The sequence below is a fragment of the Acomys russatus genome, chromosome 9, assembly GCF_903995435.1.
Source record: "Acomys russatus chromosome 9, mAcoRus1.1, whole genome shotgun sequence".
In the NCBI taxonomy this organism is placed as follows: domain Eukaryota; kingdom Metazoa; phylum Chordata; class Mammalia; order Rodentia; family Muridae; genus Acomys; species Acomys russatus.
The window spans coordinates 34,052,266-34,067,357 of record NC_067145.1 but is presented as its reverse complement, the minus strand read 5'-3'; the positions used below and the strand labels follow the sequence as shown (position 1 = coordinate 34,067,357).

Sequence of the window (15,092 nt, the reverse complement as noted above, 5' to 3'; positions counted from 1 at the left end):
TGAAAACTCACATGGTAAAAGAGAACTGACTCCCAAAAGTTGTCCTCTGAACCTCCAAGCATGTGTGGTACACATGTACACACTTGTGCACCCCCATAAATAAGTAAATAAATAAACGAACAAATCTTGATTTTTTTAAAAAGAGATTCCTGTGTTCTACAGGCATGGATGAAAAATCAGTGACCTAGTAGTAAAACATGAGCAAAGTGGAAAACTGACAGTTCACAGCAGTCATCTCACTCATGGATGAAAAGACAGACTCCTGGCTTTTTTTTTTTTTCCTAGCATCAAGAAGACAATGCCATAGTTTGAGCGGGACCCCTGGGCCCAAATCTGCCTATCATAATGTTCTTCTTGTAGGTTTCTAGGACCCTCTGGATCCTTCTACTTTGCTATTCTCCCATGCTTCTCTCATCTAGAGTCCCAACAGGATGTCCTCCCCTCTGTCCCAGTTTCCTGGTAAGTGAAGGCTTTCATGGGACATGCCCCTTGGGCTAGTATGCAGATATAAGTGAGTATATACGTTTGAGTCTTTCTGCTTCTGGGTTAACTCACTCATTATGATCATTTCTAGCTCAATCCATTTGTCCACAAATTTTGGGAATTCCTTGTTTTTAATAGTTGAGTAGCATTCCATAGTGTAAATGTACCACAGTTTCTTTATCCACTCTTCTTCAAACTGTGGCACCAGCCAAGGACAATACAGGCCATAAACTTTAAACCCCTACCCAGATCTAGCCAATGGGCAGGACATTCTCCACAGTTGAGTGGAGAGTGGGGTCTGACTTTCACACATACTCTGGTGCCTCATATTTGATCATGTCCCCTGGAGGGGGAGACCTGGTAGCACTCAGAGGAAGGATAGCAGGCTACCAAGAAGAGACTTGATACCCTATGAGCATATAAAGGGGGAGGAGGTCCCCCTCAAGCACAGTCATAGAGGAGGGGAGTAAGGGGAAAATAGGAGGGAGGGAGGAATGGGAGGATACAAGGGATGGGATAACCATTGAGATGTAACAAGAATAAATTAATAAAAAAAATTAAAAATTTTTAAAAATTAAAAAAAAAAAAAAAAAAAAAGGAGAAGAAGAAGAAGAAAATGCCAGAAAAGCATCACGGCTCAGCAGCAGCTGCAGGCACCACCCATGCGGGCCAGACCCTGCCTCTGAGCTGCAAAGAGGACACAGCAGCTGTACTATGTCCTAAGCCACAGCCTAGGTACCATTAGCTCCTGGAAAAGTCTCCTCAAGCTCTGACTGAGATGACCGCACACTCAAGCTCAAGGCCAGGCAATAGGATACGATTAGCTGAGGCAGCTTCTTAAACAGAAGGCCACATGAGGCCTTAGCTAAATGGGGTACTTTTAAAAAAAAAATCCTCACTTGAGGAAGTGAGACAATTCTAAAGCAAGCCAACAAACCCAAACCCACTTTATTTCTCTCTTCCTCTTTCAGCAAACAGGCTCTACATTGTATCTACCCACTGCACAGAGAGATCACCAGGACACGTAACCCTGAAAACTGCTTTGGGCTCAAAGACAAGCTGTGTGAGACATCTTCGGAGGAGAAACTCTTCCTAGTTCCTGGGAGTCATCACACCAGGCCCGCTACACCCTTCTTTCTGCAGGCTCCTCACACTGGGTAGGTGGTTGTCACACCTACAGTGGATTGTCATGAACCACAGCCCCTCCTACCCCGGGGCTCAGAATACTTGCTCGTTTTTCTGATTCTCCGTTTGCATTTTCATTTCTACAAGGGATCAGGAGAAAGGACACATGGGGACAAGGAATGGATGGGAGAGCTGGCCTGAAGTAACAGATGAGCCTAAGAATTTGTTTAAAGCTCCCAGAGATGACGAGGAAGCCCATCAGTTCATCTGGGGATCAGCAAAACTACAAAGAGAAAATTCACAGTTCTACAAACAGTGGCCTGGTGTAAGACATACGGCCTCTCAAGATAGTGCTTAGAACCAAAGGATGCCCTTGAGAGAGGGACAACTGTTAGGAAAGGGCCCTGAGACAGGTGAGGCCTTCAGGGTTGCAGTGGTGTGAGGGGAACCTCAGGTTTCTGGTTATAGCCTCTAGGAGCGTTGGACCTGGCCTTCCAGGCCTCATTTGCACTGGAGGTAGGGAAGAGGCAGCTAAGGGTTCCAGGCATCTGTCAGGTGATGTCACAAGCAAATTCAGATGAGAAAAAAAAGCAGCCAAGCAAGCTTTCTTTCTAGCTTGCTTTAGGTGCTCATCTGGGGGGTGGGGGGTGGGGCAGAGTCTACATTTAATTCTCAAGGCACGAGGCTGGGCCACCATATCTACCAAACCCAAAGACTAATGACGGACTTAAGAGAGATGTAAAGGTGGAAAATGTTCAGAAACTGTCACATTGTGAGTGTAGCTCAGCTTTAGGGACTGAAGAACTGAAGGCCCTGGGTCTGTTTCTCCAGCACAGAAGGAGGGAGTAGGGAGGGAGAAATGCACACACAAGGTAATAATGGCTATCTCCTCTTGAGAAATTTAGATGCAGAAATTCATAGTGTAGTTGGCCTCAGGAAAGAGGGAAATTTTGACCACCAGGGTGTCAGACAGGAAGCTCATTAGGAAACACATGTCCCTCTGGGTACCACATCTTAAAGTTAAGTGGCTGTGTCACTGTGCATGGGGTGGGAGTGTATAGAAGGGTGTGGACCCTTGGTGCTGTATAACTTTCCCTGGGGAGATATAAATAAACATCTATTCATCCACTAAGGTACAGGTGACTGACCAAAGTCAAGACCAACCAAGTCCAACTTAGTAAACCAAAAAGTCTACTGGGCTTATGTACAGGAGCATGGGTGACTAGAAAACCCGGCATCACCACATACTCCCCACCTCATCGTGGCAAGGGCATCATGAATGTTGCATCACAGAGTCCTACTTGTAGGTCCCTTCCTTCCCACCTCTGACATACTCCAGCACCTTCCAATATCACTAGAGCTGGGATTGAGGAAATAGTAAAGGCTGGATTCCCATGTGAGGGGCCCCAAGATGGCAGTGGGTTTGTGTTATGCTGAGAGGAAAGAGCCATATCACAGTACAACACGGTGCCCTAGCCTGACCCTAAAGACCGTCACGTCCAGGCAGAGATAGCCTCATGCGTTTAGCCTGGTGACCTAAATCAATGGCCATGTACAATGCCCTGACAACAATTTTCAGGAGCATCACTGTGGTAGGCAGGACTGTGGAGGCAGTGAGTGAGCGAGAAAGCTGAGAGACAAGCTCCCCTTTGCCCTTGGGCCATGTAGAAAAGTACTCATTCCAGGGGAAATGAAAAACCCAACAGCCAGAAATCCCTGCAGCATATGCCAAGGCTCTGTTCGCTTTAATGGCTTCAGCCCAAGCTTTGGAAACCCACAGAAAGAATTAGGCCAATCGAAAGTGGGGCAAACGAAAAAGCTGGGGCAGCCAGACCTCTCTTCAGCTTGGGTAATTATAACCCATATTAGAACAAAAGGCCAGTGGGGCATACAACCAAGCTAGGACGACCATTAGATGGAGGATGACTCCCAGTGCAGCTTATCTTGTCTAGCTGAAAACAAGGGGAAGTGATTATCCAGGGCTCTGTGACTTCAGCCCTCCCTCCTGACTGGCTTGAACTTTGCAGTGAAAGGGCTAAGACGGCAGCAGCTGATGGTTCCTAATGATCTGGAAGCCCAGGCCGAAGGACCATCATCCTGTTAGAGAGCACGCACAGCCAATGCAAAGGAGCAGGCTGTCCCTGACACGTGGATGTGCATACATGAGGCCCTCCCCTCAGTTTGAGGAGTGCTTTAAGAGGAAGATGAAAAGCTGGAGGAAGAGAAAGATTTTAGAACCGAGATTCGCTTGTGGTATGGAGGCGCCCCATCACTTCCTCCCTGTTAAGCCATTTGCGTGCTAAGAAGCCCAACCCCTGAGGGTTAATAAAGGGGATCAAGGCTGGGGCAGGAAAGGACTCAGGAACCCTAAAGAGCAGGTATGGAGTGAGGAGAGCCTTTAGCTGACCACTTATGTTAAAAGGAAAGGGAAGAAGCAGCCTGCAGCCCTGCTCTGCTAGATGAAGCTGAAAGTAAAGCCCCACACCCACACCCACACCCAATCCCAGAGCTGCTCAAAGATGGAGATGAGATCCGGATGGCTCTTTCAGCAACACGACATGGTCAGGGCCGTGGAAGGAGGCCTCCATCTTTTTTTTTTTTAATATTTTATTAATTTATTCATATTACATTTCAATTGTTATCCCATCCCTTGTATCCTCCCATTCCTCCCTCCCTCCCACTTTCCCCCTACTCCTCTCCCCTATGTCTGTGACTAAGGGGGACCTCCTCCCCCTGTATATGCTCATAGGGTATCAAGTCTCTTCTTGGTGACCTGTTATCCTCTCTCTGAGTGCCACCAGGTCTCCCCATCAAGGGGACATGGCCAAAAATAGGGCACCAGAGGCCTCCATCTTAAGCAAGGCAACCTTTAATCCTCTGAAAGACACATCGTCTTTATTTCTATGAACATTGGTTTAGCATCTTCTCCAATGTGGGCAGGATTATACTACATGCCTATGGCAAATTCACCCACCCATGTCTGAGTGACACTGGCATCCAGCATCACAGCATCAGACTCATAATGGGCCTCCAAGTCCTGCAGTGCCATCCGATGATCACCCTTCCAGTCAGGCTGTCCCAGCCTACACACTCAGTGTGGATACAATATCCCAGGTTCTAGTGCTGACAAACTGCCTGTCTACATTGAGAAAGACCACTTTAACGTGGCGGGGCTTGAGGCCTCGGGCAGCAATGTTGTAGGCCCTCTTTCCTCTTCTCATTCTCAATGCCATGCCTTAGACAGGCTCTTCCTAGGGACCAGACAGTCTTCTCCCTGATAGGCTCCTGGATGGACCCGGACTTGGGAGACTTCTACTAGGCACTGTGCTGGCCTGCACATCTTGTAGATGTTTGTGAGCTTATGAGAGACCTAGAGATGTGGTTAGAAATACACTAGGAGGCATTAGTTGCATTCCTTGGCCTGCGTATATATTAAAGTATTGTGTAGCATATTTCAGTTAGCCTAAACAGAAGCCCTTTCACTGGCCCTAGGGGAGCAGAGGGCAGAGCAAACTCACCTTAAGAGGGAATGAAGATGAGCAAAGAAGCAACAAATAGGTACAGGTTGCTTCAAACCTCAATCAACACCACCTCTACTGTAGCCATTCTGTTTGTGGATACTCTCACCCCTCCCAGTGTGTGTGGATGCCCTCACCCCTCCCAGTGTGTGTGGATGCTCTCACCCCTCCCAGTGTGTGTGGATGCCCTCACCCCTTCCAGTGTGTGTGGATGCCCTCACTCCTTCCAGTGTGTGTGGATGCCCTCACCCCTCCCAGTGTGTGTGGATGCCCTCACCCTTCCCAGTGTGTGTGGATGCCCTCACCCCTCCCAGTGTGTGTGGATGCCCTCACCCCTCCCAGTGTGTGTGGATGCCCTCACCCCTTCCAGTGTGTGTGGATGCCCTCACTCCTTCCAGTGTGTGTGGATGCCCTCACCCCTCCCAGTGTGTGTGGATGCCCTCACCCCTCCCAGTGTGTGTGGATGCCCTCACCCCTTTGGATGACAGGAAATTCCAAGGGTAGAGGAGGCAGATGGGCTGACTGCCCAGCAGGGTGCATCACCCTGGCAATGAGAAGCTACACCAGCCAAAAAGCCCCGACCCTCTCTACGTCTCCACCTCACCATCACAACAATATTATCAAATAAGTAGAAAGTAGGAAAAGTAGGGAAAGGGAGACTGGTTTCCAAAAAATGTACTTTCTTTCAAAAACATTCTGATTGGTTGACCGCTTTGGAAAGGAAAGGCTCTGCTCATTCAGGGACAACTGAACAGTCTTCAGTAGAAGGATCTCATCAGGAGACAGGGTCCCAGGAACTGTGGGTTGTCATCATCCACCTCAGTATCATGAATCGGGAATCAGTGGGATCAGAAAACCAAGAACTCCCTCACAACCAACTTCTCCAGATCTTCCTTCCTTCCTCAGTTAGGTGGCCTTCTCTTGGTTCCCAAAACCCCTGCCCCAGCTTCCCCTTGAAGCCCCTCCCCTAGCTTCCCCTTGAAGCCCCTCCCCCAGCTTCCCCTTGAAGCCCCTCCCCCAGCTTCCCCTTGCCACCCAAGAATGAGAAAAGCCCCTTGCCATTAGAAGCTGTAGCAGTTTCCTGACAACTGTTTTCCTTGAAGCATATGGTTGACAACCCTTGGTTAAGAGCCTCCTAAAGTTCTGTGCGCCACCTGCTTTCCTCGTAGGACTCAAACCGATTCAAACTCTACTGCTCAAGAATAGGCCGCGCACCACTCTCTAAGAGACTTGGTTGCAAGTACTTTTTACAGCATTCATTCAACTCATAACGAAAGACATCCCGGTTGGTCAGCCCCCAATTTTGAAGCCAAACACGATCTTTTCATCCCTTCAAGCTGCCCTTACTCTACTGGGCACGGCATGTACTTGTGCGGCCAAGCATCTTGAGTAGCATGGCCGATAAAAAAAGGACATGTTCTTCTGTTCAAAAGAACTCGTGTACGTGCAAGCATAACACCAGAGCCCCACAATGATCTCAACATTGTCCACCTTCTTACAGTTCAGGGAAATGCAAAGGAAGGAGCGGTAAGAGCGGGGTTGACGACACATGGCAAGAGAAAGAGGTAGAAAGGCCACAGGCCTTCACAGTCTGGGCTGGCATTCCAGACTCGTTCTGTGAAATCCACTGTGATGCGTGTGGTTTGCAGACACTAGAACGCAGGAAGCACCACAAGAAGAGGGAAGGGCAGAGGTGACTCCCACGCTCAGGGATGTTTAAGGCTCAGGAAATAATCCCTCCCCGAGAAGCTACAGTGAGAATTTCAGCCTTCCCACCCTGAGTCTGGGCTGAGTTGGCTCAGCATTCCTGGTCTGCTGGTGGAGCCGCCCCAGCCCTCAGAGCGACATACACCAATTAGATAAGCTTGTATCAGGCAGGGCCTATGACGGCTGACACGAATGAGGGCAGTATGGATGGATCATATACGGCTTCCCTGTTTCCTCTGGGTCTCTTATTTAATGCAGTGTGTAACCACCCTAACTCAACTTCAAACACCTGAAAAGAAGCTGTTCTACCTGAATTTTCCCATCAAACTATTTCAGACACTATTGCCTAGGGAGGGTCAGGCTCTGCCAGTCAGTCCAAGCTGCACAGATTCCAATTCTGACAGCCCAGCAGTGTTCTTGTCATCTCACGGTGGCTGTGCTTGGGAAGTGCCATAGGGCACAGCCTAGAAATGCTGCTGAAGCTGCCAGTGAGACCAACACAGGGTGACTACCACTGTGCTGGAGCTCTCTGCTTCTCCTCATCTCGGTCACAGAAATAGCCACACTATTTAAAAAAAAAAAAAAAAAAAGCAAGTTCCATACATTTGAAAGATGTCCAGCTGGTGACCTTACAAAAGTTCACAATGTCCAAAACAACTAATACAGGGGTACCCAGTCCCAACACATCTATAATACAACCCTTGCACCTAAAGCTCGGGAAACCCTGGAGAAAAGGAGTAGAAAGACTGTAAGAGCCAGAGGACCAGGACGGACATCTGCCATGAGACTGTCTTCTACATATGACAGGGAGCTGCACACATGAAATCTTAACCATATGGTCACCTAAGCAAGACTTGCATGATGACACCACCAGCTGATAGGTGGTGGATAGGTGAATCTCATAAGTCCCGACATGTAGATGAAGAAGTACAGGAAATAAAAGGCTACGAAGAGAGAGGGGGAGAATCATCTTCTCTAGAGATGAGCTCTCCAATAGGTTGGCCAATGGCACATGGTCAGCCCTGACATGTATGCATACACGTAACACGAAATGGACTCAGCAGGTTGTATCTATATATTCATATGTGTATGGAAGAGGCCATGAAGTTGAGAGGGAGGGTAATGGGAGGAGCTAGAGGGAGTAAAAATGACTTAAGTATTGTACCCATATATGAAATTCTCCAAAAATATTTTTAAAAATAACTAAGAGAATCAAGAGGAGAGATGAGATAAAAGTTACTTGAGAATAAAAATTAGAAAGAGCAAAGCATGGTTGTTTCTAGACATATTTCCATTTGCTTTCTAAACAATGTTTTCTAACGGGCTTATGGATGAGCCTGGAGAAATTGATTTTGACTTATGTGGACACTGGTTAATAAAGCAATTGACCCAAGGGCCTGAGGCCTTCCTTCTAGGGTACCAGCTGTGGATGAACTGTCTCTAGCTTCTTGTGTCCGGCTCTGACTCAGACACCATCCAAGAATTCTGGGCACAGTGGAGCCTGACAAGGGGCACTATGTGACCAATGTGAAAAAAAGCCAAGAAGAACAAGTGAGCTGAGCCTGGATCCCCCAACCTGCAGCCTTCAAGCCTCAGGGAAAGGTGGGCACACTGTGAAGAGATTTGAAGCTAAAACAGCCTCCCCAAAGCAGGGCAGCCTGTGACTGGGAGGAAGAAGACAACTGGCGAAGCTGAAGGAATCAACAAAAGGCAGTACGGGGTCTGGCAGGGGTGGGGGTGGGGTGGGGTCAAGAAAGGCAAAGTTCCATAGCTCCCTTCAGTCCCAGACTCATGATGTGCAGCTTTCAAGAGAACCAAGCCCTGTGACGTGGCTGTGCATGTCTCAGAGGAGGTGTGAAGAAATCATGGACACCACACAGTGGGCGGAGCCTATGGCCCCCGGACAGAAGACAGACACTTGTACCTCAAGTTTCCAACCCCTTAGAGACCATACCTTTCTTGGATATAAGCAGAGGCTCCCCATAATGGAGCCAACCAGCTCATGCAGAGCGCACACCACACAGACAGCAGAACAAGAGACAATGACTGAAGCCTTCCTTCAAACTACACATTCAAGAGCTCAGCCAGGTGGTCATCCAAGACTCAAGTCATCCACATAAGTGAGTAAAAGTACTAATTACTAACATGAGGAGCAGTTTTCAACCGGTCTGGCAAGAAAGAAAAAAAAATGTTTCGAAACACGCACCCAGGGTTTTATTTCTCAAGAGCACACCTGAGCGGAAAGCTGCTGCTGTGATTTCATCTGTTGTGAAAGGCTAAGGCTGCCAACAAATGCTCTTGAATTCTCTGCTGTTGCCTAACAGGAGCTATCTGAGGGGCGGGGTGCCAGAAGAGCTCTTGAAATTTGCCTTGGTGAAGAAAAGGAAAGGTTCAAAAAAGTCATAAGAGCTCAATCTCAGGGAGAAACGAACAAGTGTGCCAGCGGGAGGAATCATCCTGAGAGAAGTCTTGGTGCTCCTCTGTGTCACGGGCACCGGGGGGAAGCAGGACGGGAGGTGTCTGAGGGATGCTGGGCTCCAACACCCCTCTCAATCAGCTCCCCTCTTCTGCTTGCCACTTTGCCTAGAAGCATGACTTTACTCTGGACCTTTGTCTGGGCTGGCCAGGCAAATGTCTGTACCCCACACCAGTGCATGACCACGGGAATGTTCAATTCCTGCGCTGCTGCTTTCGCCTCTAAGTCTGGCTAAGGAGTAAACAGGCTGAGCAATGAATGACCTTACAGAAGGCATCTGGATCGCGCCAATGTTGGAAGACAACCCATCTGCCAGGAGCAACTTCATCTCAGAACTTACTACCTCAGCCAAACCCAAAGAGCCAAAAGAAGTGCGGTTCAACAGGGGATGAGTTTCAGACTATCACAAAGAACTGTCCAGAGATCTGGGCACAACAGTGTGCATACAGTTAGTACCACTGTCCAATCTGTGTAAACATGGTTAGGACAGTAGATCTGGGCATAACAGGGAGCATGCATACATATCAAAATATGTGTAAATATGGTTAGGATGGTAAATCCTACATTGTTGGTTTTTTTTAAACCACGATTATGGGAAGCAATAAAAGAAGACACCCATGTCAAACTCTGACCTTACACACATGCTTTCACCTACATATGTGCTCCCACATACACAGGAACACATGCAAAATGCATACACACATAAAAGTTTTAAAATATAATGAATAAAGCATAACCATTTAAATGAAAAATGACCCGCACTTGGAATGGAACCACATAAGCAAACACACACACACACACACACACACACACACACACACACACACACACACACACACAGGTAGAGGGATGAGGGCTTAACACAATTTACCATCTTATGTGTCTAGAGGCCATGAGTCCAAAATCAGCACCCATCTCCATTGCTCTCCTGGTTTGGAGGAGTTCCCAGCATCCTTTGGCTGTGATCACATCTCTCCAAGCACCCTTGGCTGTGAGCACAGCTCTCCAGTGCTCTATCTGCCAGCATTCTCCCTGCGCCTCAGTCTGCCCGGGGCCTCCCTATAATGCCACCAACCACACCAGGTTACTGCCTTGCTCCACTCTAGCATGGCCTGTCATTAACTAACCACACTGGAAATCACCCTTTGCCCCAATAAGGTCTCATTCCCAGAAACTGTCTACTAAGAATTTCAATATATTTGGACGTGGGGCACACACATTAAAAGCACCAGTGTTTGGCTAGAACCATGGCTGAACGCTTGCACACAGCATGCATCAAGCCCTGAGATGGATGCCTAGCATGACACAAAGCCAGGCTTTCCCCACACGCGGTCCAAAGTTTTAAGCTGTTTCCTAGTGCCAGCTCCATGTCTTGTCTTTCCAGGGGAGGCCGTTGCTCACATGAAATGTCTACGAATCGGGAGGTCTGCTAAGGCCACAGTGGCTTTCACATACTGTTTTAATCTGCTTATGAATATTATAAACTGACTGCACTGCCCACACTAAAAATCCTAGGTTAGACTTAAAAAAACAAAAACAAAAACAAAAAACCAAACAAACAAACAAAAAAAAACCCCCAAAAGATCTGGCCAGTCTGAATCCCAATCTCCAATGTGAACAATCAACCTTTGTGTTTGTCCCTTTGAACTGCTGTTGACATACAAAATTGGGAACCTCTCCCACCACTCCCTGAAACCTCCCCAACATGGAGGTGTTATGGTTCCAGTGACACTCATGTCCACCATCAGCTGGACTCTGAGGATATTTAACACGTGTGGTCCCTTGGGGTCAGAAGAAAAATGGAGGGAAAACTTCATCACTATCCACAAAACCAAAATGTTTAGGAATGCAATGCTAGAAGCCAGCATCTCCAGCTCACACCATCATGCACACTTACAGACAGCATCATACATGGACCAAAGTGTCTACCAGACCCCGTGTGTTCCCTGTGGTGCTACAGGCTGGTGGCTGGGCCTTTAGGGGGTGCTAATTAGTAAAGGAAATGAGGTCACTAAAGGATCCCCTTCAAGGGTACCCTTTAAGCCGCTCCTTGCTCTCTCTACCTACTTCCTAGCCACCATGAAGGGAATAGACACACGTCAACACATGCTCCCCTGTGTGACATGCTGCCTCTCTAGATCTCCACATGGCCGAGTCAAGCAACTGCCAACTGAAGACTCTGAAACTGTGAGTCAAAATAAAACCTTCCCTTCCTTTCAAATCGACCACCTCAGGTATTTTGTCACAGCCATGGATAGCTCAATGTTAAGTTCTCTGATTTGGCTTCACCACACGCAGGGTAACAAAGTAAGTTACAGAATGATTCAAGCACCTATCAAAGTTTTGTAGTGGCTTAACCATGCAACGAGGTGGGTGGGCAAGAGCGCGGGCAGAAGAGATCTTTGTGTCGGCATGACTTCACCTGAGAACAATGCTGTGTGGAGGATGTGAAGTCGTGACTGTGAGATGTCGCCTATGGCTCCCTCATGTGTGTACTCTGCACTGAGCTGCAGCAGTAGGTCTACCATAAGAAAACTGTTCTACCATGGAGGGGAAGCTGTTCCCTCGAAGCTATTGTTCAGGGTTGCAAAGCATTCAAGGGCAGGACTTAGCCCAGGGTCTGTCTGAGCACTGTGCTTTGAACACCAACAAAAAAAAAAATACTATGTACACTGAGGTCAGCATATGTAGCTTCTCAGATCCCGGCAGGGTGGTTCCAAAAGTGTCTCTTACTCGAGAGAGGGATGGTCGCTTTGTTCTAGCCTGGGCCTTCAGCTGACTGAATGAGGCTCACACACCCTATGGAGAGCTGTCTGCTTCACCAGTTCTAACCAAATCACATGTTGATCTCATTCAAAATCACCCAGAGTGTGGGTGAATGACATCAGAGCATCTAACCAAATGTCTGAGCAGCCCTAGGGCTCAGCCAGCGATGCATGATAGTGACCACCAAAGCTGCACATATTCCTGAGGGTGAAGAGGTGAGACCATCAGCCCCAGGGGCTGCTGGAATCTATGAGGATGTTCCTAACCTCGTGAAACCTGTCCTTCTGCCAACTTCCAACCTCCTGCTGCTGCTCCAGCTAAACTTTCTCAAGTTGTACTAGAGGTCACCACACAGTTAGCAATAAAGCTGCCAGGCACCTAACCACATTCCTGCAATTGAAAACACCAGCACTGCCAGTGTTGGGGCTGGCACGGCAACTGAAGTTACCTGCTGCTGGAGAGGCTGAAAAGTAAAACTTAACGCTTCAAGAGACAAGCCTGGCAGTTGCTTATGGGATTCCTGCAGGCCCCAGCAACCCCACTCCTGTGCGCTTACCCAGGGAGTGTGGAGCCTTGTGTTCATACGAGTCTGGAGTGCTGGGGACAGCTTCACTCCTGACTGTGAGATACTAGAGACAGCCCAAATGTCCACTGGGTAATGGAAGAGTAAACAAGCCAGTAAAATGGAAGAGGAAACCTCCAGGTGATGGAATACCACTAGGCAGTTTGAAAAGGGGCAGAGTGCAAATCTGACACTGTGTTAAGGGAGCTGGTCTCAGAGCACAACATTTTGGGGGTTAGGACATGGAGATCGGTATGATTATAAACATAGCCCAAGGGATGCTGGAGTGTCCAGGAGTGTAGGGTGAGCTTTCCAGAAATATGAGCTGGGAGTCACCTGACTAGCTTGTTAACTTCACCACAGTTGCTCAACCTTTCTCCAACATCATTTACTACAAGACACAAATTTCAAAAAAGGCAAAAGGTTAAAGGAATTGTATGGCATCCAATTTCTATACAAAGAAAGGGAGTTGTCAAACAGTGGGCGGGCACATAGGAACTCAGCGAGCTTCCAGGGAATGAATGGGACTTATGACCACTGGGGACCACCCAGGATCAGCTGTCAGAGCATGAGCCCCACCCATCCCTCTTTCCTCAGGAGGACCTCCCAAATGCCTACAGAGAGCCTCTGAGAATCCTTGACTGGCTTCTTCCTCTCTCCTGCCTGACAGGCTGCTGGACTTGGTCGCAGTGGGTCCCCACACAGCACACACAGGCAGGAATCCAGGAAAAGGAGGCATAGGAGGTGGAAAGCAGAAACAGCTCAGAACAATGCTTGTCAATCAGCTGCCCACCACGACACTGGATGGGCAAGACAGAAAAGCGGCAGCATGCTTGAAGAATCCTGTAATCACGCCTCAGAGCTCAGCGTCAACTTCGCCCGTTCCTGTAATTAGCTCTGACAGTTGCACAGTTAAAAGCAGGGTGTGTGTGAAAGATTAAGAGGAAGGAGAAAAGAGAAATGAGAGAAAAGAGGATGGAGGGAGGGAGGCAGAAAACAGGGAAAACAGTGGGGTGCATGCATATGAAGTTTATGAAGAACCCCTAAGTAATATGCTTACTGCAAACAAAGTTGAACCTCAGAAAGGAGATGAGCCCCCAAGATTTGGGGACCTTCTTGCAAATCAAGTGTCACTTAGTTACTGGAAGCTGCTCTTCAAAACACCTTCCAGGCCCCTAATGCTCAGGCAGCTCAGGGCTCATCTCAAGGATGGCCCCACTGGGCTAACTATGGCCAGTGCAGGCCCATGTCCCTCCCACAGTCTCTTCCAGACACACAGGGGGACACTCACAGCTCTAGGATCAGAATGACATCTGTCTTGTTCTCATAGACCTCATGCAGGGTGATGACATTTGGGTGCCGGATCTCCTTCAGGATGCTGACTTCCCTCTCGATGTCCTCTCGGCTCACGCCCCGCCGGCTGGACTTGGTCCTCCTTTTCTTGATGAACTTGGCCGCATACTGGAGACCAGTGCTCTTCTCACGACATTTCTTCACCACTGCAAACTGTCCGCTGGCGGAGAAAGATGGGGCGGCATTTAGGGTTCACTGAAGACGGAATCTGGGCAGGGACATAGCATGGGGACACACAGCAAAACTATGATTGGGGAAGCTCAAAAGGTCGACAATTAACAACGGAGGTGGACAGATTTCCTATTGGGCGTGGTGCAGCTCTATTGAGCCTGTTCCTTCTGAACTATGTCACAAAGAAGAAAATTCATTCATTCTTTCCCTCCTTCTTTCTTTTGTTAGTTAGTCTGTCTTTAGTTAGCCTTTTTTTTTTTTTAAGCTGTATACGCTTTTTTCCTCCTATTTCAGGCATTCACATATGACCTGTTTCAACAAATTCTTTTTTTGCATGTCTAGACATAGAACCAAGAAAAGGGGGTCGGGCTGGAGAGCAGAATATTGGTAGATAATATGCAAGACGCTGTCTTCGGAGATGCATTTTTAGCATCAATAATAAACAGCACAGCGCCCAGAAGAACAAGGCCCACAATGCTCAGAGCCGAAGGGTGGAGGAGTGATTCCTTTACTCTGCTCATCTTCCTCCGACTCCAACACTCCTTTCCAAGGATCTCTCTGCAGTTCTGGACTGCTGTTCCACCCCCCAAGCACTGAATCACCATGTGATCTAGACCAAGCCAATCAGCGCAGTGTATTCTTCTGGCTCCAATGACAGACATATGACCTATATAAGCCCTTCCATACAATAGGGAGACAGAGCCTTTAAGACTCTTTCATGAACACTGAACTATATATAAAACCACAAAGTGTCTACCAGCTATGTGGGATCACTAGGGACCAACTTGTGGTTTAAGGGTGCCCACTGTAAAGGGGTGCCTGTGGAAGGAAAGAAACCAGGCCTGTGGGAACACCACAGAGTGGCCGAACTAATGCCTGAAACCATATAACTGGACTTCTCCGTACTTAAGCCTTCTTACTAAAGAAGGTT

General features: G+C 48.1%; 1 protein-coding gene across 1 annotated transcript in view; it reads right to left on the bottom strand.

Annotated features, from left to right (window-relative positions):
- The window catches only part of Dapk1 (death associated protein kinase 1), a 67,888-nt gene extending 53,745 nt beyond the window's left edge, over positions 1 to 14,143 (bottom strand). Inside the window, exon 1 of the mRNA XM_051151138.1 lies at positions 13,929 to 14,143. The gene's annotated coding sequence lies outside the window, so the exon portion shown is untranslated. The remainder of the gene's footprint in view (positions 1 to 13,928) is intronic.
- Between the last annotated feature and the right edge of the window lie 949 nt (positions 14,144 to 15,092).